This window comes from Lepidochelys kempii, chromosome 18 (genome assembly GCF_965140265.1).
Source record: "Lepidochelys kempii isolate rLepKem1 chromosome 18, rLepKem1.hap2, whole genome shotgun sequence".
Classification (NCBI taxonomy): domain Eukaryota; kingdom Metazoa; phylum Chordata; order Testudines; family Cheloniidae; genus Lepidochelys; species Lepidochelys kempii.
Window position 1 is genome coordinate 18772597 of NC_133273.1, and position 23068 is coordinate 18795664.

The following is a 23068-nucleotide window of genomic DNA, read 5'->3' on the forward strand; positions in this document are numbered from 1 at the left end:
CAACCACTCTGATCTAATAAGAGATGCCTTCAATACTGAGGTACGACAACTGAATACAGCAGCTATATCAGAATATTTGAATTGATTGATACTTCAGCAAAGTTCAAATTTGTATGGTAAGTTTGTTGCATCCTCCCCTTGCACAAATCAGTGTAAATGGAATTTGTTAAAGATACAACTTTGGTATTCTTATTTTTTGAGATAGTACACTCATTAATTACAACTCAGCATCCCCTTATTGTCACACTCATTGCGTCATTGCAAAGACGACCTTACATCTCAGTAGCAAGAGACAATGGCACTTTAAAGAATCAAGCTACTACCTCTTTTTCTGCTCTGATGACCCATTAAGTCAATTTTCACTTCTGATCCATTAGTACTAATAGCAAACTGAAGCCATCATTTCCTATAGTACTTATAATTGATGTTACAGGAACATAAAGCTGAATATCAGGTGGGGTGAAAGGAACTGCAGAAGAGAAGGAATACAATAATTTAGGAAGATTTAGAATAAAAATGTATTATTGTTAAGCATTATCCGTGTTTGCTGTTGTACAGCACAGAAGATAAGAGTTCCTGCCTCAATGAGTTTATAATCAAAGAGATCACACAAAACACAGAAAGAGTTTCTACAGCATGTGTTTGTGAGGGTGACTGAATTTTTGATATGGGTGGATCAAAGCGACTATTCATCCACAAAGAGATTAGCAAAGGACCATACAGAATGGGCTACTGCCATTACAAACTTCCAGCAATGAACAGGACACCTAAGACGACAGAATTTTTACTTAGAACAACAAAATATGAGATATTGCACATAAAGCCATAGCGTTATCCCTGGTTGTGCCTGAACTGAACTTTTAGGAAATCTATCATTTCACTACAGCTGTTAACGTTCGTGCAACTCTGCAGGTGGCAGCAGGAGAGGGAAATACTAGACCGGGTCCTATTTATTTTTGTTTTAAAATCACCATGTTGTCTAAGTGCACTCTGAGGCCTGGTCCACTCTTAAAAATTAGTTCAACCTAGTTACGTAGCTCAGGGCTGTGAAAAATTTAGTGCCGTAGGTAGGATGACCTAACCCCCAGGGTAGACCCATCTAGGTCCACAGAACAATTTTTCCATGGCCCTAGCTACCACCTCTTGGAGAGATGGATTAACTAACATTGGCAGAAAACCAGCAAGATGGGAAGTGTGTGTTACAATGGCACAGCTGCAGTGCCGTAGCTGTGCTGCTGTAGTGTAGATAGGACCTGAGTAGGTATGGATCACATGGCAGTAAGTCATTCATCACCTGAGACATGCATTCCTTAGTGCCCCTGCCATGGAGCTGCTCTAACATTTATCTCCTAAAAATGCCTGGTGTAGCTGAGGCCTCAGGCTGAACACAGAATTAGCAATGCTGTTTCAGCCTAGAGGCTTACAAGAACAACCTGTGCAAGTAAAAAGTAATATTAACCACAACAGAAAGAACTTGACTATTTTTAACGTGACTATTTATTCCTAAAAAAAGCCTCCTGACCAAAACTTTACTTTCCAAAGTAAGCATTTAAGATAGCACTATCCGAAAGTATAAAAACTAACATCCCTCAAGCGTTGAAAAAAACTGCGGCTGCAATATAGCAATTTCCTATCTGACATTTTAAACTCAAGTCATGGTTCATATCATCGCCTGCTGTGGAAAAATCTTTGGAGGGGTAAAAGAGTTCTGTGCATTTCACGACATGGAATGCCCAGTGTTGCTACCTCATGGGGTGGAGGAACGCTAGCTGACACAGAAGTGATGCAAGGCATGGGCTTGCAATTGTATCAAAGCATCATGAAGAGGCTGCCTTTCAGCATAAGCTCCGAATGTGGCCACTCTACCATTGGTTCCTGTCTGCTACTAGCCCCACTGAGGTGGGAGGAAGCTTTGATACTTCAGGGTTTTGTGCCATATAATCCACAGGATTTCAAGAGAACATGTGCTATCCAGAGAAGCCACTCCATAGTTCTGGCTCCCTCCAGAACCCCAAACTTGTAATGCTCATGGAGGGGGGCTCCTACCAACTTGGTCATATCAGTTGTGCTCCCGTCCTGCAATAGTCAGCCCCAAATCTCACTTTTGGTCTGTTATAGTCCCTTCTAATGTGCAATGTATGGGGCCTTAAGTATCTGAATACACAAATCCATCTTCTTAGTACTTAAAGTTCAGAATTATTCTGTGGACACAAGTAAAATGTTTTTACATCTCTTACTATTATGAATCCCAATTTTTTAGAACTGAATAGGAAAGTCAAACAATAAGAACTGAATGCCCCATTTCCTTCTTTGGGCACATGCTATTTTTAGTTGTATCTGCTTTTTCCATGTACATATATCCAATATTACTATAACTCCATGTGGGCTGAGACACGCTCCCTGAAGCTCAACTAATTTAAAGCGCTATTCCTTAAAAAAAACAGATGAATTATTGGGCTACATACTTCAAAAAACAAAGAACTCTCACTCTGAAGATTCCTTGCAGGAAAAAAAACACCCCAATGAGCTATTTGGTTAGTTTTTCACTTTCTGTGTCCCCTTCCCAAATTGTGGTTCACATCCTTCTGGCTATGTTACTCCAATTCTCCAGCCCAAATACAGGCTAAACAAGTCTTGAAAAAAAGTGGTACAGTTCCACCACAAAAGGATGGCAGGATTCTGAGGGATCATGCCACTGAAGTTCTACGTATGGGCACATGGAGGGCATAGAATAGGCCGAAGGAGGTGCAGGGAGGGAGATGGCCAATACATTCACAACTATGTAGATCCATTGACTACATCCTCAACGAAGGGGTGACAGTGGGTTAAACACACTTAAGTCTGGTCTACACTAAAGTTAGGTTGATGCAAGACAGCTTACATCGACATAACTATGGAATTGTCTACACTTACATTTCACTCCTCCCAAAATAACTGCCCTGCTACGCCAACTTAATAACTGCACCTCCACGAGCAGCACAGAGTCAATGTTTATGTAGTCATGTTGACAGTGTAGACACTGCATCGCTTACGTTGACCGTTACTGGCTTTCAGGAGCCATCCCACAATGCCTCACATGGACTCTACAATAAATACAAATGCTCCTGGTGAGGACAGGCGCTGCTGACACAAGGAGGAAAGTGCAGACATGCACAAGCGGTGCAATTACTGTGGCAGCTGTATGCCAACATAAATTAGGTGGGCTTAATTTTGCAGTGTAGACATGGCCTTAGAAATATTACCAAAACCTCAGGTCTGCAGCAGAAAATATGGATTGACTGCTGCTACTTTACGATAGGGAGGAACTGTGCTCCCAATGGCCTATGAAAAATCAATTTGAGCTTTGAACACAATAATGCACTTGTGTCTTAACAAAAATGCTTTCCCCTGCTGCTTGACCTTGATAAAATCATAAATCGTGCTGTTGATGACATTACCACTGCACTGGAAGTGACATCAATATAAGTATTAGGACCTTCATGGTGGGATTAAATTGGAAAAGAGTGGTTGTGTTGGAACAATACCTTGTTTAAACACAGATATTGGTAGTCAAAAATAGGAACATTAAAGACATGAAAAATTAATTTATATTTAAATCTAGACCATAAAGACTCACCCAGCATGCAATCCATCAATGCTCAAAAGAAAGTGATAGCAAAATTTAGTTTATTTCTTTTAAATGATCACCGTTTATTCTGTACACTATGCTAATTAAATACTTAGCACAGTCTCAAAATATAAAATTAAAGATTAAGATTTTACTTTAGATATTTTAATTTGCTGCGTACACTATATTTAAACTAGCATAATAAACCTTTTCCCTTTACAAATACATGCCTGCTAATCAGGAAATGGAGTCAAGTTGACAAGAATCAGCTATTGCTCCTGTTCTCATCACATCACTTAGGCTATGTCTACACAAGCATTTTTGTCAGTCAGGGGTGTGGAAAAAAAACAAACCACACCCCTGACCAAACATAAATTTCACTGACAGCAGCGCAGGGGTGGACAGTGCTATGTCAGCAGGAGACTCACTCCCATTGACCTACCACTTCCAACAAGCAGCGGTAGCTTTAATTATGCCAATGGGAGAGCTCCCTCCTGTTGGCATAGAGCAGCTACATGGGAGACCTTAGAGTGTTGCAGCTGCATCAGTATAGCTGTGCCATTGTAAGGTCTGTCATCTAGACACAGCCTTAAGGTAGAAGAGCTTAAGAAGAGCTCTATGTAAGCTCGAAATTTGTCTCTCTCACCAACAGAAACTAGTCCAATAAAAGATACTACCTCACCCACCTTGTCTTTCTAAGGTATACCAAGGCAGCCAATAAAATTTTAACAACTTCTACAATGGTACTTTTAGCAGTGTGAATTAATCCACACATTAAGATTCCAACAATCCAAAAATATGAGAGATGGTCAACCTAAGCAAAGAGTTCTTAAACTCTTTTCTCAAGTAGTGCGAAGCTCAACAACAGTGCCTAAAAAACATCTAGGCATATTTTCCCATGTGCAGAATTAGTGAAAAAGTGTTCTGGCCACAAGCCCTTATCCAGCAAGGCATTTAAGCCCATGTTTAAAGTTAAGCATGTGAGTAGTGTCACTGACTTCAGCAGAACTATTCACATTTAAATGTCTTGCTGGACTGGGATCTTAGTGCTGTAAAGGAATACAAACTGTATTGAAAATTAGTTTGGCTACTTATATTCCACCATAGATAAACATTATGCTTTACTACACAGATAAAGACACATTCCCTGCTTCAAAAACCTTGTAATATTAGGGCCTCATCCTGCAAAGCACTTTGGCTATGTCGATTCTTACCACTGACTTTAACGGAACTACGCAAGATGATCCCCTTGCAGTATTACGGCCTTAAGACAAACCGAAAAGGACTAACTGAGGGAAGGACTGAACAATGGTACTTGAACTGCCTTCCATCCATCATACTTATCACTCAGTCCTGGCTATACACTAATATGGAAGCTGTAGCTTGTTCAACTGATCTGAACATCTCTACCCTTGCTCTCCCACCCATCCTTACCGAATATAGGACTAGGAAGAGAGATTTCAACCCCTACAAGTATCTTTTCTGCAAAGACTTGAATACACAAACTTAAAAATTACTAGCTTATTTGACAAATTTCAATGACTGAAATGTAAAAATTCAGAAGCCCAAACAATTAAGCTAGTATGCCAGTCTTAACAGAAAGAGAAGGACGCCAAGATTTAAACCATTCCAATTGATCTGTACTGATTTACTACTTATAAGTTCTCTGAAGACATACATTTTCACGCTGGACACCAAAGCTAACAAATATTTTTAGACGCACCCACTAAATAACGATCCTCAGAGATTTAAATCTGACACGGTTTTTCCTATTTTATAACAAACCTTGCACATTGTAAGCAGCACAACTGTTCTGTAACTCTTCCAATGCCATTGTCCACAGTAAGCATACAAGCAGAGAAAGTTCTCATTCCATCAGCCTTTATGTTGCCAGTTCATACACCCTGATTGCTTGTAGTCTCCTAGTTATCATTACATTTTGTCCTGCAAAGCCAATAAAAAGCTACATCAGAGCTCAGGAAAGTGGCAATGGAAACAGAGCTTTTTTACCTCTAGGCCACTGGTTCACATCCAGTTCAAGTTGGTAGTCACCAAAAGTTATAGCCATCTTAAAAGCAGTTCAGTGACCCCCTATGCGAAATGTACTGGTCTCAATACAAATCTTGGTGGACAGGTGTCCACATCCCAAAATCATAACTGCCATCCTTGTCACCAGTGGTACCAAGGACTGAACAGAAGGCTAAGGAAGGGTAGAGCAGTAGAGACTTCCAAGGTACTTAATTATGGAGGAGGGGGGTGTCTGGGAACACAGAATGCTTCTTGTCTCAGCAGCCAGTGGGTTTGGGGGAGTGGGGCTGAAGAGTGGTGTTCAAAATTTATCTGATGCCTTCCAGTCATAGGCTGCTACAAAAGATAGAATCTCTGAGTAGAATCTAGGGACAACACCACAGCAGAAGTTGCAACGTCTGGAAGGTGGGGAGCCTCAGCTTCTCACCTGGGTATTATCCCTCTTGGCCAGCGCCCCCTATCGCAGGCGGATTTTTTTTTAATAAATATTTTGTTAACGGGTTTATTCCTCTAGATAGTACACATCTAGGGAAGAGTGGGAGAAGAGGACAGAGAAGACACAGAAGCATTGAATGCAATGTAGAAGGGAAAAAATAAGGGGAGGAGGAAAAGAGAAATAAGAGCAGAAACCAACAATGAGAACATCACAGAAAAAAAAAGTCAGATTTATTTTAGGGAAAAAAAGCATACATGGAAGCGAGGAAAGGAAAGATGGTCTAACAACAGAGCAATATGATAAATTGTTAAAGGACCAGGAAACAAGAGATCGATGTTATCTCCCAACTCTTGCTCTGCATTTGTACAATGGGATTCCAAATTCTGTTGCTGCTTCTAAGTGCTATTGTAATACAAATAGGCTTTTTTTTTTTAAAAAAAAATACAGTAAAGAGAAAGTTATTTGAAAATATATTCCAATTACTTATAGTACAAGACAGCCAGTACATACAGCGGACCCTTGCTAGAGCGGACGTTGCTAGAGCGCGGATTCGCATATAGCACCGTCGTGGCAATGGATCCCAAATTTAAATATTTAAATTTTAATCCATGGTAACGCAGCCCCGCGCATGGATCCCGAACCCCGCATTCTAGCGAGGGTCCGGTGTATTCTTTTAAACTGTAAGGGGACATGGTTTCAAGGCCCAGCCTGGAGACATGCTATTTTTCACTCTGGATAGTAGACTGAGTCCTCAGGCTAATAGGCATCAAGGAAATTCAAGACCTGGCTTAGTATATGAGTTCATATTTAGCTTTGTGGAAAAAAAAGAGGTTGCAAGTGAATAGAAACATTAAAAGATCACATTATATGCAGGCCATCCTCTTATATCTGGAGATTTGCCAGGATACTTTACCACAAAACTTTGAATGTGGTTTGAAACATCTCCATTGTCAAGGAATTTACACAGCTTAACACACACACACTTCATTTTCTCAGGATATTCTATTCAATGACAGAAAATGGAGGATTTGAGGAAAATGCTACAAAATTGCATCTAAAAAACTTATGATTAAATCTTATGTATACAACACTAAGATGCAATAGCAGGTTAGAGAACACTCAAGTAGCCACACCTACAAACTACTACACCTGGGTCTAAAAGCCCTATATATTTAGGTTTCTTTCTGCTACCAACAAATATGTTTGTATTAACAAATGTGTTTATATTAAGGAATAAAAGCATTTCCCTACAGTGCTGAAAATCCAAGTACAAGGCTTTTCCCAGAATTAGAAAGTAAACAGATTATGAAAGGAAAGTGAAATTGACTAGTCTAGCTTCATTGTCTAAACTGAGTGAAGGATAAATTAAATTTTTAAATATCTGATTACACTTTATTTTTCTCCATTTATACTATGACGATGACACAGGTAATAAACTTTTAATTTTTAACCCAACACTGTCTCTTTCAACAAAAAGACTTCACTTTCTAACAATTTTATGCAGCTTCTAACTAATTCAAACTTTTTCTACAAAGAGCTAATAACTTGTCTAACAAAACCTGCAGTAGTTGCAGTGATTGTAGTTTGATTGTCCATGAAGTCCCAATACTCCCATAATAGTTGTCAGAAGCATTCAAAATATGAAAGAGCTACTGCATAACACAATTGGAAGCTTATTTATGGACATAACTGGATATTTTTAATCAAAAAAGCTGATCAACGTTTGAAGTAATTTAATTTTTCTGCTCAGTTGCTAATCTCTGAAAATGTCCTAACTGTGCTATTAACATTTTATATTTGTTAAACAGCAATAGTGGGCTTGGTACTGTACAAGACATGGAATTTACAAGCTAAGCACACTTATGTTCTGCACACTGGACTGGACAGGACCTTTCTGCATTAAAACCCTGATTAGTGCCTATTCTGCAAAACCGGCAAGCTTCAAGGTCCAAAACTTGTGAACCCAAGGCAGCTAAGGATATATACAATTTGTTTCTAGCCCTGACAAGTAATACAATCTCAAACTTCAAAACACAGCGATTCTTAAATAATCTTATTTTCCCATATCATTGCCATACACAATTACAGCTACTTCAAATTAGTATAAAGCAGTATTCTAATTAGAGGATCATGATATATTGGCTGCTAAAATCATATATGCAATGAAGAGATGGCAGAAAGATAATGCCGTATTTTGAAGTATGGGATTCACTTACTGGGCCACTGGAGCTCCTCTTGAAAGTGAAAAGAGGAACTGCTTATGATGTCAGCAGCAGCACTAGACTAAAAGGGCTTCTCAGAGTGTGCTAGGCAAGGGAACTCCCACAGAAAAAAATAAATATAAACCGCTAAGGGTTTTCTTAAACCATTGAGAAAGTTTAAAGTGCGAGCTTGGACCAACCTACAAGAATTCTCTAGTCATCCAAGTTACACTTTTGAGCCAGATGAATTCAGCGTAAGATCCAGGGAACTACAAGACATCCAGTCTTTCAATGTCTGCATCCAAATGGTATGAAGTATTCAAGTGAGGATAAAAGCTGAAATGACTGCAGTTTCTGCCTTCTGTCACACTGACTTTCAACACATGTTCATGGGTCAGCAATACTTTGATTCTAGTGTATGGCTCCAGCTTATGAAATTTATGAAAATAACTACATCAATTTAAAAATTAGAACACTGAATTTATGGGTCATTCAGCTATAAGTCCAAGAAATATTTCTTATCTGGTTTTAAATAGCAAACGGAACGGTCATAACAATAAACAAGTTATCAGGCACAGAAGAGGTGCATACTGATTGCCAGGCAGTGTGTCTGCCAACGCTTAAGAAAATTCAGGACTTCGTAACCTGCAGCATAATTAAATTGCTATAAACATCAAGCAAGTTGTTGGTGATCTTTGTACAGACAACACTTCTGCGTAACAGACAGTGGTCTCTATCCACTAAGTTCTTCAGCACCCCTAATATTCATTACCTTATGAAGGGTGTGTGACAGGATTATCACCACTGCAACACATGCTTATTCTAATAGTTTAATAAAGTACAGGAACTTTTACTTCCTTGGTTGGCATATTATAATCTGATTTGGAGTCTCGGAGATATCAGCAGGATACAACAACAGGAACCCTTGCCCCTATTTGTCTGCCTTATTTTGTCAGCCCTATGGAAAGTAACAAGTCCCATTTTTTGTTAGCCCACTTTGACAAGAGCATCTTCTAGGACATGCATCTAATGGGAATTTCTACAATTTAAAATTAGCTATGAGAATTAGATTTCTTTTTAGTTTCTTACAGCACAAAAATGTCTACTTTGTTAAATTTTACTATGTTATTTATTATGACCAGAGCCAGAAGATTAATTTATATTATACCATCATAAACCTCAGTGTGACAAACTTGATGCTTATGTTGACGCATTTTAAATACAGCAAAAGTCTACTGTATATACAGCACAATACTTTGCACCAAACATGCCATATATCGAACCTGATGGTCTGACCTAATGAATTGTCAGCCCAACAATTTAAAAAAAAGGTATACAGAGAACAAGGAAGAGGAAGAGAATTCATCTTGAGCCTGTCAATATAGCTTATTCTCCTGAGATCAAAACAGAACTTATGACGTAAGTCTACAAAAGAAAGCTTGCAACAAAATATCACAGAGTTTCACAATGCATACATAAATACTAAAACAAGAGGAATGATATAGCCATAGTCTCTATAAGTTCAAATCTTCAAACTGATCAATGTTCTTGTCTGCCCTTAGATTTTCTACTTTTAAAGCCCTAACGACAACATTAATTCTTGCAGAATACCATGTAGTTCAAAACCATACAATAACCTACATATTTTCCCCTAGTAAAAAAAATGTCTGGGATAATCAGTGTTGCCACAGGCATTCAAATGACAAATTCAAGTTGTCCCAAGAATGTGCCGACCATTACTATTGGTCATTTAAATTCAGTCTCTAAAGCAGCTACCTTGTAATTTGAAAGTGAACAACTGTATATTCTTCTGTCAGAAAAATCTGTTAGTAATCTGTCTGAGCTTCCCACACAGCACAAAAAACCGACCCACAGTAGCTCACGAAAGCTTATGCTCAAATAAATTGGTTAGTCTCTAAGGTGCCACAAGTCCTCCTTTTCTTTTTGCGAATACAGACTAACACGGCTGTTACTCTGAAACCAGTAAATACCTGTGTAAAGCTCCATAAACTTTCAGATAAAATTCTAGAGCACTTCTATTTATAGACAATGTGATTTCAGTAACATCCTCAGTTGTTGTAATTTATTTCCTCAAAACAACATGCAGGCTAGCTAGTACCCCAGAAGTGAAATTTACATGAGTTTGCTTATAAACAAATAAGCAAACAGAACACAAACGATAGAGATATTTGGAATATAAAATGCAGAAAGCAAAAGGTCTTACATAGTTTACATAACCGACAAGAAGTATAGAAGTATTTGACTTTAGGGAAAAATGAATTCTTCTTTATGCAGGGGGAAGATCATTACAAAAGCAGGTAGCAGTTAAGATTATTTAGAATATGAATAGAGTGGTTTACAACAGCAACAATGAAAGGGTACATCACAATCTTGACTGTTAAGAAGAAATAGGTGAAACTTTCATGTCAGCAATGCCTACCCATCCTTGGTGGTTGTGATTCTTTACCTCTGTCATAAAGTCTTATGGCAGCCTTGCAAAATTCAACTCACTCAACTTTCCTGGACCAAGTAAATTTTTTATTACTGAATAAGGGTGAACAAGCAGCTTTGGTGCCTTACCTAGTAGAATGCTCACAACAAGTTTGTAAGGCCGCATTAAGGAGTTTGTGGAACCGCATATTTTGCTATTATAAATTTTTTCCTTTCTTGAAAGAGTTGTAGATAATGACAATATATTTTAATTATGATCCTTCATACTTGTATTCAGCCATATGGAATCTGCCATTGTAATAAAAGCAAACTAAACATTCTAATTATGGACAATCCATATTTTATAATTAGGAATGCTGGTGAATTTTGCTCAGAGGAGTGTGGTAGCATTAAATATTCAACCATAAATACAACTGACAACAGCTGGAGCACAAATCAGAATTACTCGCAGCAACAACAGGACATATGTAAAATGCTGTTCAGCTATCCAGCATTCAAGTAATCCTTAGCATGTGTCAAAGATGCTTCCTTTTCCACACAGTTACCAGAAATTAGAGAGATTTTGCAGGCTAAAAATTTAAATACATTAGGTACTTTTTACAAAGCAAAGTTTTAATACTAAAAAAAATATATATATATATATACCTTGAGCAGTACACGGTGTTTCTACAAGACTAAAATTTACACAGTCAGACATGGTTTCTTCTTTTATCATTCTTTTCTTCTGCTGCTTATCCTCAGCACCTGGCTTTCCCTTTAAGTATTCTCTATGAAAATGTCAAACTGAAGATAATCTGGTCCTTAAAAAGAGTACTTGTGGCACCTTAGAGACTAACCAATTTATTTGAGCATGAGCTTTTCATGCTCAAATAAATTGGTTAGTCTCTAAGGTGCCACAAGTACTCCTTTTCTTTTTGCGAATACAGACTAACACGGCTGTTACTCTGAAATCTGGTCCTTGTCACTTTTGCTCCGTTATAGGGCTAGCTGCACTTCTGGTACGCCCCCTCAGGTCTTAGGCCTCGCATCTTTAGATATCCTGGGGTGGAATTCTACAATTCTGCCACTCTTGGGCTTCTCTACACAAACATTTAAACCCCTGGCAAGGTGGGGTGTGCACTGGTACACCAAGCACTGTCAGTATGTGTCATGAACAGTTCGGGAATGCGCTTTGATCTAGTCCTGTGTCAAAGAGAACTAAATTAAAGTGCATTAACAAACTATTAACATGCGTCAGCAGGGTCCACATGGACAGTTAGTCCACAGCAAGCTAGCATGGAGTAGATTCATGCTCCTACTTGCCATGGGCTAATTGTTCACATAAATATGACCTTAGTTAGATCAGGCCCCGAGCTGCAATAACCTGTGTAACAGTGCTTACTCAGAAGGTCTGAGTCCAGGAACTTGCGGCTCTTCTCTTCAGGAATATACAACCATTGGCTAACAACAAAACACCTTCTTACAACAAACTTACTTATTTTGCAGTAGGAACAGAGCCTGTAGACAAAAAAAGATTAGAAAACAAGGTACATCCATCTCTACCTTATCATGCTCTGATGGTAACCTAAGCAGGGCTAGCTTCTTTAGACTCCCATGATAGATGTTTCTCTCTCACCCTGGCTGCCCTGCACAACTATCTATCCCCTTCTCTTTAGGGGGTGTTAGCTTTTAAACTGTCCCTAGTTCTTTTGATCTCCTGGGTTTGCAGGCCTCTTCCTCTCCTAGCATTGTCTGAAGTGTTTGCTGAGAAGTGACTTATTGGCCATTCTTTTACCTTCCTGCTTGTTTTTTTTCCCTGACACCCCCATATTAAACTAACTCAATATATTAATATAGTAAATGCCAGAACATACAATATTCATAAATTACAGAGCAGCTCCAAATCAGTCACAGATCTAGAGAATCAACAGAAGTCAGTGTTCAAACTAGCATTTGAAATTACTGTGACTGACCAGTGGATGATTATTTTGGAGTCTCACCACCAATCATGTTTATGCTTCTGTGAAGTTTCAGAAATTTTACTATGATTTACATACAAGAATGAAAAAAAGCCAATCCCTAATTACAGTATGGCTGGGAAACAATGAGTATATATGCAATGTGTAGCAAATAGGCACTGTGTCTTAAGATGTTCCCAGGTTATAAAATGTAGGCTATGTGGTTATCCTTTAGCTAAACATCTAAGACTTTATTGCACAGGAACTTAAGGCACAGAAAAGAAAAAAAAGAAAAAAAATCAACCAGTGCCCTTATCACACTAGACTTCCAACTGGAGTCTTCAACCTAAATACAAGTAATTCTTTCTTAAAATTGAAATACTTTCACATCAGCGTAATCTAATTTCAATACTGCAGTTCAACAATTATCATATAAGCACCAGGGTCAAATTACATATACAAATATTAAAAAACTTGGATACACTATTGTTACCTGAGGTTCACAATACCATTTTTTTAAATGGGTAATAGAAATCTGTCCTTATATAATACTCTACCTTTAAACATGTATGCATATTTTTGAATATCTACATTTTTTGCTTGCATTGGGAAGCCTTCTAAGGAAATGCAAATTACCATTAGATGCACAAGTAATCAAAGACACAGTTAACAGTCAGCTCAAATCTTTTAAAAAGCTTTTAATGTTCTGCTAAACTACCAATTGGCTCAAGTATGTACAGATAGTGTATATATTTTTGGTCAATGCAAAAAAAAAGTTTTCAGCTGAGAAAGCTGAAAAACTAATATAGATATGCTACACACCCTTTGGAGATATATTAAATTGTGATCCAACATTAAACTGATCCATATATAATTTTTTAAAAGTTAATTTGTGACTTTGGTTGCAAGAAAAACAATCCAGATTTTCAATTGGGTAAACTATTTTTTAGCCTGCACTTAAGGCTATAGTTAGAAAACACCCTTGCTCTCCACCCTATCCTGACCATCAAAGTAACAGAATCTAACCAGCACAGGGTTATCAACGTTCTCCCTACCACAACCACTAATATGTTACGGCAAGAAATTGTTGGCATTAGTCAGTGTAGGCATTGCGGGGGGGAGGTGAAGAGTCCTAAGAAGATTTGTCTAATAGTAATTCAACCATATGACTACATGATTTCTCATTTCCATTTGTTAGTATCAAACTAGTTGCTAAATGGGAGTCTCAAAACAATACGGTATGCCATATGGCTAAAACTGGATATTAAAATTGAGAATATCAATTACCAATCCACTAATGCTGAGAGCCAAAAATCCATGGACAGTAAGAATTTAATCCAATTCAAAGACCGCAACATGAGCCAAGCCTTATCTACAGGAGGCAAAACCTACAGTCATTTTAGCAGAAAGCTACAAAATACAAATTTCAATCACAAGAATAAACTCAATTAGTAAATGCATCACCTCCTTAATACTTCTGTACCTTTAACCTGGAAGTTGCAAGGAATCAACCTAAGAAAGAATTTATCTTGCTTTGTTAAGAATATATTTCTGGATCTCAGCTTTCTGAAGGGATCTAACTTAAAACCCTTCTTACAGGAACTACGTAAAAAGCACACATTTTAGCAAAATTACATATACAGTTTATATCCCTACATTCTGATTTTATATAGTTACCGGTATCTAATTTCACACTGTGGTTGAGAAATCATAACTCAAAACAGAACTGCTAAGGAAGATCAGTTAGTTGCTTCCTACATGACCTAATTTAAACCTTTAGAACACCAGGAAGTTGTTACACACAACAGCTAATAACATCTTGTTTGGTTTGGGGGAAGGGTGTTATACACAAAAAAGATTATATATATTTGTTGTTAATGAATATATTCCAAAGCAATCACATTTACATGCTGGGTATACAACAACCAAAAGTCAAACTATTCTTCATATTCCACAATAATTGCTAATTTCCAAGAATATTAATACACGAATAAGGACAATAGTTTTAATTGTTTCAGTTTTTAAATTTAAGATCGATTTACTAAATGTTCACAATTGGATAAAGTTATGCATTCAAATGGTGGGAAACACTGCTAGCTTTTTTTACCTTAAGAAATTGTGAATTCTTATTAGGTTTAACATTCCATCTTCAAATATGTTTCTCCAAGTGAGGGTAAAGCCTCAAAGCTGTTCCAGCTGGATTTACAGTAGATTCTGAACATGAGGCACCAACAAAGATTTCATGAAAGGATGCTTGCTACACAATGACCTGACAACTATAAGGACTAAGCAGGGATAAATGTATATGATCTTAGTCGCCCAATACAGGAACCTACTTTATTTTTCAAGTTCTTACCATGAAAAAGAAGAAGAATCTGAAATATTAAATACTAGTGAAGCTAGTTTTAAATTCAATGGCATAAAAAAAAATATTCAAACTGAAACAACACTGACAGGTTCTTAAAGAAATGTCCTTCAAATGATTTATTGAACTAATTATATAGATGTAGTTAATTTCTTCAATATTTATCTTCATTTTGAAAAATGCTAACATTATGCATTTCCAATACAAAACACAAAAACGGAAACAAAAACCTTAGTCACAAATAAGGTTTTTGTAGCCCAATACAAAAGTAAGCTATAAAACAGATTGGTTATACTCTAAATAACCAATGGCAAATGATGGATTATAAAAAAAATAAATCCACAGAGCAGTACTAAAACTCCTGATCCATTATCAAGAGTTTAGAGGTCATCTGAATACAGAAGACATATTACAAAGCAGCAAAATATTTTTAGAATAGTGCAACGTGTATTTTAAACTTATTAACAGTCATTTGAAAATGCTTGGGAGTAAATCTATTTTATTAAATACTAACTGGAGAGTTTATTTTATTGAGGATGTGAAGTTAGAAATAAGGTTAACACTAGTATAAATGATAAACAACATCATAAACTACCAATAGGAAATTTATACCTTTCTGGAATATATACTTTTTTTAAAAAGTCATCTTGTAATGTAATTTTAAAATATGACATGTACCATATAAAACACAGAAAAAGGTTTTAATATCCAAATAACCTTTTTCTTCCACCTCTCTATAATGGAAAGAATAATGCCCTAAGTATGACAACTATTTCAGGTCAAATGCAGTTTTAAAAGCCTCCACATATCATCTGAACATTCTCAAGCAGAAGGGAGCTTCTCCTTTGTATCACAAAAAATGACTACTTGGGGTCTGATTATTACTAGACTGGTAAAACAAAATTTTACAAAGCTACTCATACAGGATTTTGTATACACATTATGGAAAAATGTTTTTTTAAAAGTCTATTTGTGGCTAAAATAGAAAACAAAAGAAAAATGTTCCTAAATGCCATTATAACGGGCATTAGATGATAGAACAAAATCACGTTTCTGTTTTATTCAGTCACAGCCTATGTGAAAATTTCAACAAAACTATTTACTCCTCCCACCTAGTCTATCCTCCCATGTATTTGGGGGAAAACCTACAAAAATTAAAACAGGAAGAAAAACGTTTGTTTTACCATTCCCCCAATCCCCTTCCTACCACAAAAAAATAGGAGAAAGCAAACAAAAAACAAAAGACATCCAAAATACAAGTAAGGAATAAGATCTACTTTGGCAGAGCTATGAGGAGGAGTTGAAAATGAGAGAGCTGGCTTGCTGCAAACGCCATCTTGTTGCAGTTATTGGGCCCAGGCACAGAAGGATCCATTCATTCACAGCAAAAAGAAAATCAAACACACACCCTCGGTAAGCTGCAGCCACCAAAACAACTGCACTATTATCCCCTCGCTCCCCAAAAATACACTCTTATCTAAAAAGACTGATGCTTAGCACTTAAAAAGAGTTTAGATCTCAGTGCAATCTCTTATTTTTTCACATGCATTTTACATATAAATCGACAGCACTTTGTCTTGATTCACATCCTTCTGCTCAGCAAACAAGCTTCAAAATGTGGAATAAGCCTCCAACGACTAGGTGCAGAAATGATCAAACTGCAAAATGTTTTGTCTCTCATTTCAGTCAGTTGTCTACAAGAACAATTTTGCTGGATTTTTTTTTTAAAGCTTCCTTTTATTGTCAGATGTTCTTTCCTCTTTGTTTCTAGTGTGTAGACAATACCTAATAATGTGGCAGTTAACATCATGGAAAGGATGCCTTATTTGAAATGAGTCCCAAGTAGTGACTTGGTAAGAGAATATTGAAAAATCACATTTGTTAAAATTTCAGCTAATCTTCACAAGTGATTAATTGACATCTTGGAATAAGCTCTATGTCATCCTGACTCTCTTCTAGACAAGATTATTTTTAAAGTCTTGCCTATGCCCTAATTTCATATTCATTACTTAAAATATACATGACTGTACATCCTTTTTCATTTTTATATGCAGTTTTAGAATTGAAATTTAAAAAGCTACACTTTGAAAACACCTTTAATGGATAAAAAATGTACTGAAAACCTTTTCATAACTAAGCTTTGAATTTGGGGGCAGGAGTTGTTTTTAATATTTTTAACACTTCTTGCATGGAGAAACTCCCTTATTCTGCTGTAGCAAACATCCTCCATGATCTTCGATATTACACTTACAGGCACACAAAAATATGCAGCACCATAACAGATGGAGGAACAACAAATATGCAAGCTAGATTTAAAAAAAAAAAACATAGCTAAGGGATTAACACAACTATAGACCATACCCACCCTTCCTCCCACAGCAAAAAACAGTGTGAACCCATCCTCCAAGCCTCAGATGTTCCCTTTTCTGGGCTAGGGTCTGCTTGGAGCAGCCTTACCCTGTTTGTCACACCCTTGTCTCCTCTTAATCAATTTTCCACCATTACAGCAGAAACACACCACAGCATTTCTTGAGACTCTCCCTCCCCCAACACTCCCTCTGTAGGGCTCGGTTTCTTTGCCAACTCACCTTTATACCTTAACGCACACACACATACACACACACAAAGAACAGCACAGTGCCTAGTGCAAATCACTCCAGCCTAATTGCAATTAAAAATGGAACCCAGCAAAACCCCGGGTTCTCTTCCCTTCTGGTCTTAAAAAACCCTTCAAAAGAAAGACTCTCCCACTCCTACCCCCACCTCTTCCTCCTCCAGCAGCTAGAGAGAGACTTGCTAGGGGAAGCTGAAGGGAGGTATTTTCAATCTCTCTGTGCTAGTAGGCGCTGGACAGGCTGGGGGCAGGGGAGATCAGGGGGCATGGGGGGCTGTTAGCGAACAGGAGGGGCGGAAGAGGGATTGATGAGGCGGGCAGGAGAGGGAGAAGAAGGCGCGGAGACACAGGGAGAAGGGTCCTGGGGAATCTGGGGAGTGGGGCAGCCGGGGAGGAGGGAGTGTCCGCGGGAAGGGGTCCCCAGGCCCTTACCTGCCCCTCCGGCCGCTGCTCATTAACGGGGCCGCTGTGTCCGCCGCCCGCGGCCCCTGCCCACTCCAGCTGCGTCCCTACCGGGCTGGGGGAGCCACCCGCGCTGCGTCTGGCCGGTCCCGGGGAGGCGGCGGCGGCTCGTGGGGCGCCCTGGCTCTCGGCTCCTCCTCGCGCGCTTGGTCCCCGCTCAGCTCCCCGCAGCCATCGGGAAGCGGAGCCAGGCTGGGCGCGGTAACCGCCCCGCCCGTGCGGCCCGGCCGGGAAACCCCGGCTGCCGGCCCCGCCCCGCCCCGCCTCCTGGGCCGGCCCCCGAGCCCGCCCAGCGCGGCTGAGGAGGGTGAGGCGGGCGAGGGCGGTGGGAAGGGCACTGAGGAGAGGGGGCATGGGAGGACGGGAGGAGGGGAGGGAAGTAAGAAGGGCAAAGGGGGAGGCGGGGAGGGAAGTGGGGTGAGATAGCAGCAGCGGTGAGGGAGAGAAGGCGAGGGGCACTGGGGCTAGGGAAGCCAGGGCCACCAAGGGACTGAGCAAGAGTTGGGGACGAAGCCTTGTTTGTGGGGTAAAGCTCCGGGTAGTTTCAGGCGCTGGGGCTTTAGCACGACACTGGCCACCCCCAGCACCATCCCAGGATTCATGCCCCCCAGGCAGAGCCAGCCCATCTCACCCAAAAGCTCTTTAATTAGCCTCTCATACAACAATGGGGGCCGAAGGGAGAGGGCGACGAGGAGAACGGAGATCAGGCCAAGTGACGTTTTTCTGGTGGAGCAGTTTATTTCTCTCTTCGGGACCATGAAACGCGGAGTGGTCAGTTTCACTTTCTGGTTCCCTGGCTCCGTGCAGCGGCTGGACTTCTCCTCCGGAGGACTCTCGGGCCCTGCAGTGCTATGATTCTCTCGGGGAAATGTTTAAATCCGGAGGTAACGGTCTCCGTGTCAGCAGTTGAGGTTTTGTAAAGGATCACCAACTTTTTTTTAAAAATTAAATTTTGAGCTTCGCCTCAGCAAAGGTGCCCTTGCAAAGAAAACCATTCCTTTTATTACAAAGTTAACATGAGAATAAATTGAATCATAGACTATCAGGGCTGGAAGGGACCTCAGGAGGTCAATCTAGTCCAACCCCCTGCTCAAAGCAGGACCAATCCCCAATTTTTGCCCCAAATGGCCCCCTCAAGTTCACAACCCTGGGTTTAGCAGGCCAATGCTCAAACCACTGAGCTATCCCTCCCCCCCAAAATTATCCCCCCAAAAGAAAGTTGGGTTTGAAGAAAGAAAAGGACGCGACAATAGTCAGAGACCTCAGTGAGCGGGTTTTTTTTATTATTTTTAAAGATATAAGGAACCTATTCGCTTTCAGGATCTTGGAGAAAAAGCTACAAAGCAAGAAGGTTGGAAGTAGTTCCCTTTTACTTTACCCCTGGGACTCAGAAACCAAGCAGTGACATAATCTAAAATAATCAAACACAGATGTCCCTGTAGGGTTTTATTTGTATTGCAGCAGTGCCCATAGCCCCAACAGATTGGAACTCAATTGTACAGATATATAGTAAGAGATAGTCCCTCCCCCAGTGAGTTTAATCTAAATAAGCAAAAGCAAGGATGGGAAACAAAAATATTATTCTTATTTTACAGCTGGGGATTAAGGTACAGAGAGATCAAGTGATCTCCTGCATCCCAGTTTAGTGACCTAGCAACAAGACCTGCTTTCCTTATGGCAGAAAAGTAAGTATACAGATACACCAGTCTTTTTTCATTAACAGTCCCACGTGCATTTTCCTGTACTTTTACATTAAGTCACATGTGAGGACTTCTCATCTAACTAATTACAATGAAGCCCATAAGAACCAAACAAACTCTTTAAACTCTTTACCCAGTAAAACCCACAGAAAAAAGGTGGCTTAAAATCCTGTCTGTATGTGTATTGATAAAGCTAGAAAAGAAAAATAACACTAATTTCTTAATAAACCAAAGAAAAGAAGTTGCTCCTTGTAGCTTCAAAACTTTCCTCTGTAGGTCTGTAATTGTCTCCTTCTCCAGGATTTAAATTGCCAGGTATGTGAGGAAGTGCATGCTGGGAAATGTTTGTTTAAAAAAAAACAACACAACCCTCCACCCCCTCAGAATTGGATGGTTATGAGTAGTTACTAAGAAAGAGTAAGGATAGTTTTGGTGATTATGATTCAAGAGAATGAGTTACTTGATGTGTGTTAGTATAATATGAAATAATTTAGGTAACTATATTTTTATTTTTGTTTGTATAATAAATATTCAAATGTGTTTTGAAAAATCTTACATCTTGTGTTTGATGTTACTGGTAAATTTGAGGGTGGAGTCCTGAACAAAACAGGAAACTTTACTTAGGTGTCTAGATCAGAGGACTGAGCATCACAATTCTTGGGTTACATTCCCAGTTCTACTATTGTTCTGTTGTGTAACCTCAGGCTATTTGCTTATACCCCATTCCTACAAACATTTATGGGTGTTTACCTCGATGGACAGGTACAGTCCCACTGAAGTCAATGGAACTACTCATGTGTAAAGTAGGGCATGTGCCTAGAGGTCCCAGATTGTGGCCTTGATCTCTTTTATGCTTAATTTCTCCCATCTGTAAACTAGTGATGAGACTTAACTATTTCAGAGGCTTATTGTCTGCTTTACTGGGTGTTGGTAAAGTGTTTGAAGTGTAATTATAAACACAACTACTGCAATGTTCCAGTCAAAACAGCCTCTCCTCTGAGTGGTAGGGTTTCTTATAGGGTATGATTCATAATTGTTTATAGATACTGTATATAGGTGGGCATTTTTTTAAACACTGAGATTAAAATGTCATTTTTGAGACCCTAAACTTTGTGTTGAATGTAGGGGAGACCACCCAGTATTCAATATACAAAAAAGAGATGGCATATAGAAGCTAAAAACATGTACTGTTAAGCAGAGTTCAGGCCTGAGTGCTCTTGTGGAATTTCATCAGCTTTAATTGCCAAAACAGATTGGCCCCTTTCCAGTCTGTGTCCAGAAGTGTCTTGGCAGATTTAAAGTCCAAAAAGGTACATTGTCTTTAAACAAGGCTCTGAGCTTGTTCAGAATTAGAAAACCACCTTTTAGTCTTCTGAGTGGTATCTTTCCCTGGGGTTAGGTCCCATCTCCTTCCCTGTATTACTAGACTTAAATATATATGGCATGAATCGTTTGTTATAACCATACAATAACAAACCAGTGAACATTTCTTCCCCTTAATTTCAAGCACCTGTGACACTAGATGACACACATTACTACTGCTTTGCCCTGCTTTATATGTCTGCTCCATTCTTACATGCTGCTCATAAAGAGAAATTTACATGAATCCTGAGCTTTTAGAAAATATGCCATCAGAATTATAGACTGCTCCTCAACCAGGAGTCCATTTCATTTTTACCTTTTTCAGTATTGTATGAGAACTATGGACTAAATTCTGTGCTATATTAGATGTGGGCTGTGCAACCTACTTCAGTATATGAGGGGTTTGGTAAGAGAGTTGAACAGACAAAACCTCGTCCTAGTGTCTAATTTCAAGTTCTTCCTCCCTAAGTGCATACTCACAATGCAGCCTGTAAGAAATGTTCCCATTCCAGTTGCTTAATTATAATTCTCCTCCCAACAAAAATTATGAATAATACGAAGTTATACTATTAGCCTGAAAATAAAAAAGGGAGGACGTTGTCTTATTTATTTATTTATTTATTTATAGACTAACTAACTGGACAAGTTAGTTCTGTTGAATTTTAAAAACTGTCAGAATGGTTTCTCTTTGCTGTCTGCACATAGTGACAATTTGAAAGTTAAGGTGTACACATAATATCCATTTTGCAACACAGCAAATGCCTAATTTTTACATAATATGTTACATAAAATGAAATGTGCTTAATACTATAACCCAGGACAAAAGAGTGCTGTAGTCCCCAAAGAAAAGTGAACGTATTATAGGAATCTAGTAAAGTTTAGCTGTCAGATGCCAGCTGAAACAATGGTTGGAATCTTGAAACATATTTGCTAGTGTAGCTATGGCCTGGCTACCTAGGCTTCAGAAGAAACTTCCTCTCTGAGCAGGTTATTCCATAATTCTCCGTTATGGAATTTCTTGCACTTTCCTCTGAACCATCTGGTATTTACTGCTGTTAGAGACAGGATACTGAACTAGCTGGACTTTTGGGCTGATCTGATATGGCAATTTCTATGTTCCTTTGAAAACTGCTTCAAACGTGGCTACAAGGCTTCACATGGTTATAGACTGAGGCTGTTTTTTACTATTACGTTCCCAGAAACCCTATGATCTTGGGAAGCAAGAGTCTTGCAGGTTGCACTCTAACATAAGATCAGTGTGTTACGGTGCATTGCACATTGCTAGTAAAGCTGTGAAAAATCGTTGTTCAATTGCACAGGAACTATAAGCCTTTTGTGTGGAACACAAAGAAGCTGGTTGATAAAAATGAGAATATTCTACTTAGGGTAGTATCATTATGAAACATTTGCAAGTAGGGAACAATTGTGCCACAACAATTTTAGTTAGCTGCCAGTTCCAGACTTAGAGGACTTCCCCTTTAGACCAAGATAGTATTTAATTTCATACACAGTGAAGAGCTATATTCTAGCTTTCAACCTCCAGATTTCACTCACACTCTTGCGGTCGTGTGATTGCTGCTAACACACAAAAAATTGAGGTCCAAGGGTTAAAAATGTCCATGCAGACATTAATGTGTAAACATTAACTTTGGAACCATTGTGTACCAGAAATGCTGTCTCCGCCCTGCCCCCCAAAGGTCTTGAACTGAAAGGTAGAGTTGTCAAGTGGTTAGAGCAGGGAAGTGGGGTAACAATTACTGGGTTGTTTCTTGCTCTGCCACACTTACATGTGATCTTGGGCAAACCTTTTCACCTGTCTATGGCTCAATCACCCCACCTGTAAAAGTGTTACAATAATACTTGCCCACAGGGGTGTTGTGAGACTTACTGTTCATAAAATGCCTT

General features: G+C 39.0%; 2 protein-coding genes across 6 annotated transcripts in view; one reads left to right on the top strand and one right to left on the bottom strand.

The window, feature by feature from the left end:
- The window catches only part of GNB1 (G protein subunit beta 1), an 83796-nt gene extending 65458 nt beyond the window's left edge, over nt 1-18338 (bottom strand). For 2 of the 4 annotated variants that reach the window (XM_073316859.1, XM_073316857.1), the window contains exon 1: nt 18153-18338. The gene's annotated coding sequence lies outside the window, so the exon portion shown is untranslated. Of the gene's footprint in view, nt 1-18071 lie in introns of all 4 variants that reach the window. The other 2 variants (XM_073316854.1, XM_073316855.1) reach the window with 1 other exon arrangement.
- A 32-nt stretch (nt 18339-18370) lies between these two features.
- The window catches only part of CALML6 (calmodulin like 6), a 62160-nt gene continuing 57462 nt past the window's right edge, over nt 18371-23068 (top strand). The window contains exons 1-2 of one of the 2 annotated variants that reach the window (XM_073316732.1): nt 18371-18408; nt 19697-19786. The gene's annotated coding sequence lies outside the window, so the exon portion shown is untranslated. Of the gene's footprint in view, nt 18409-18521; nt 18986-19696; nt 19787-23068 lie in introns of those variants that run through there. The other variant, XM_073316731.1, reaches the window with a different exon arrangement.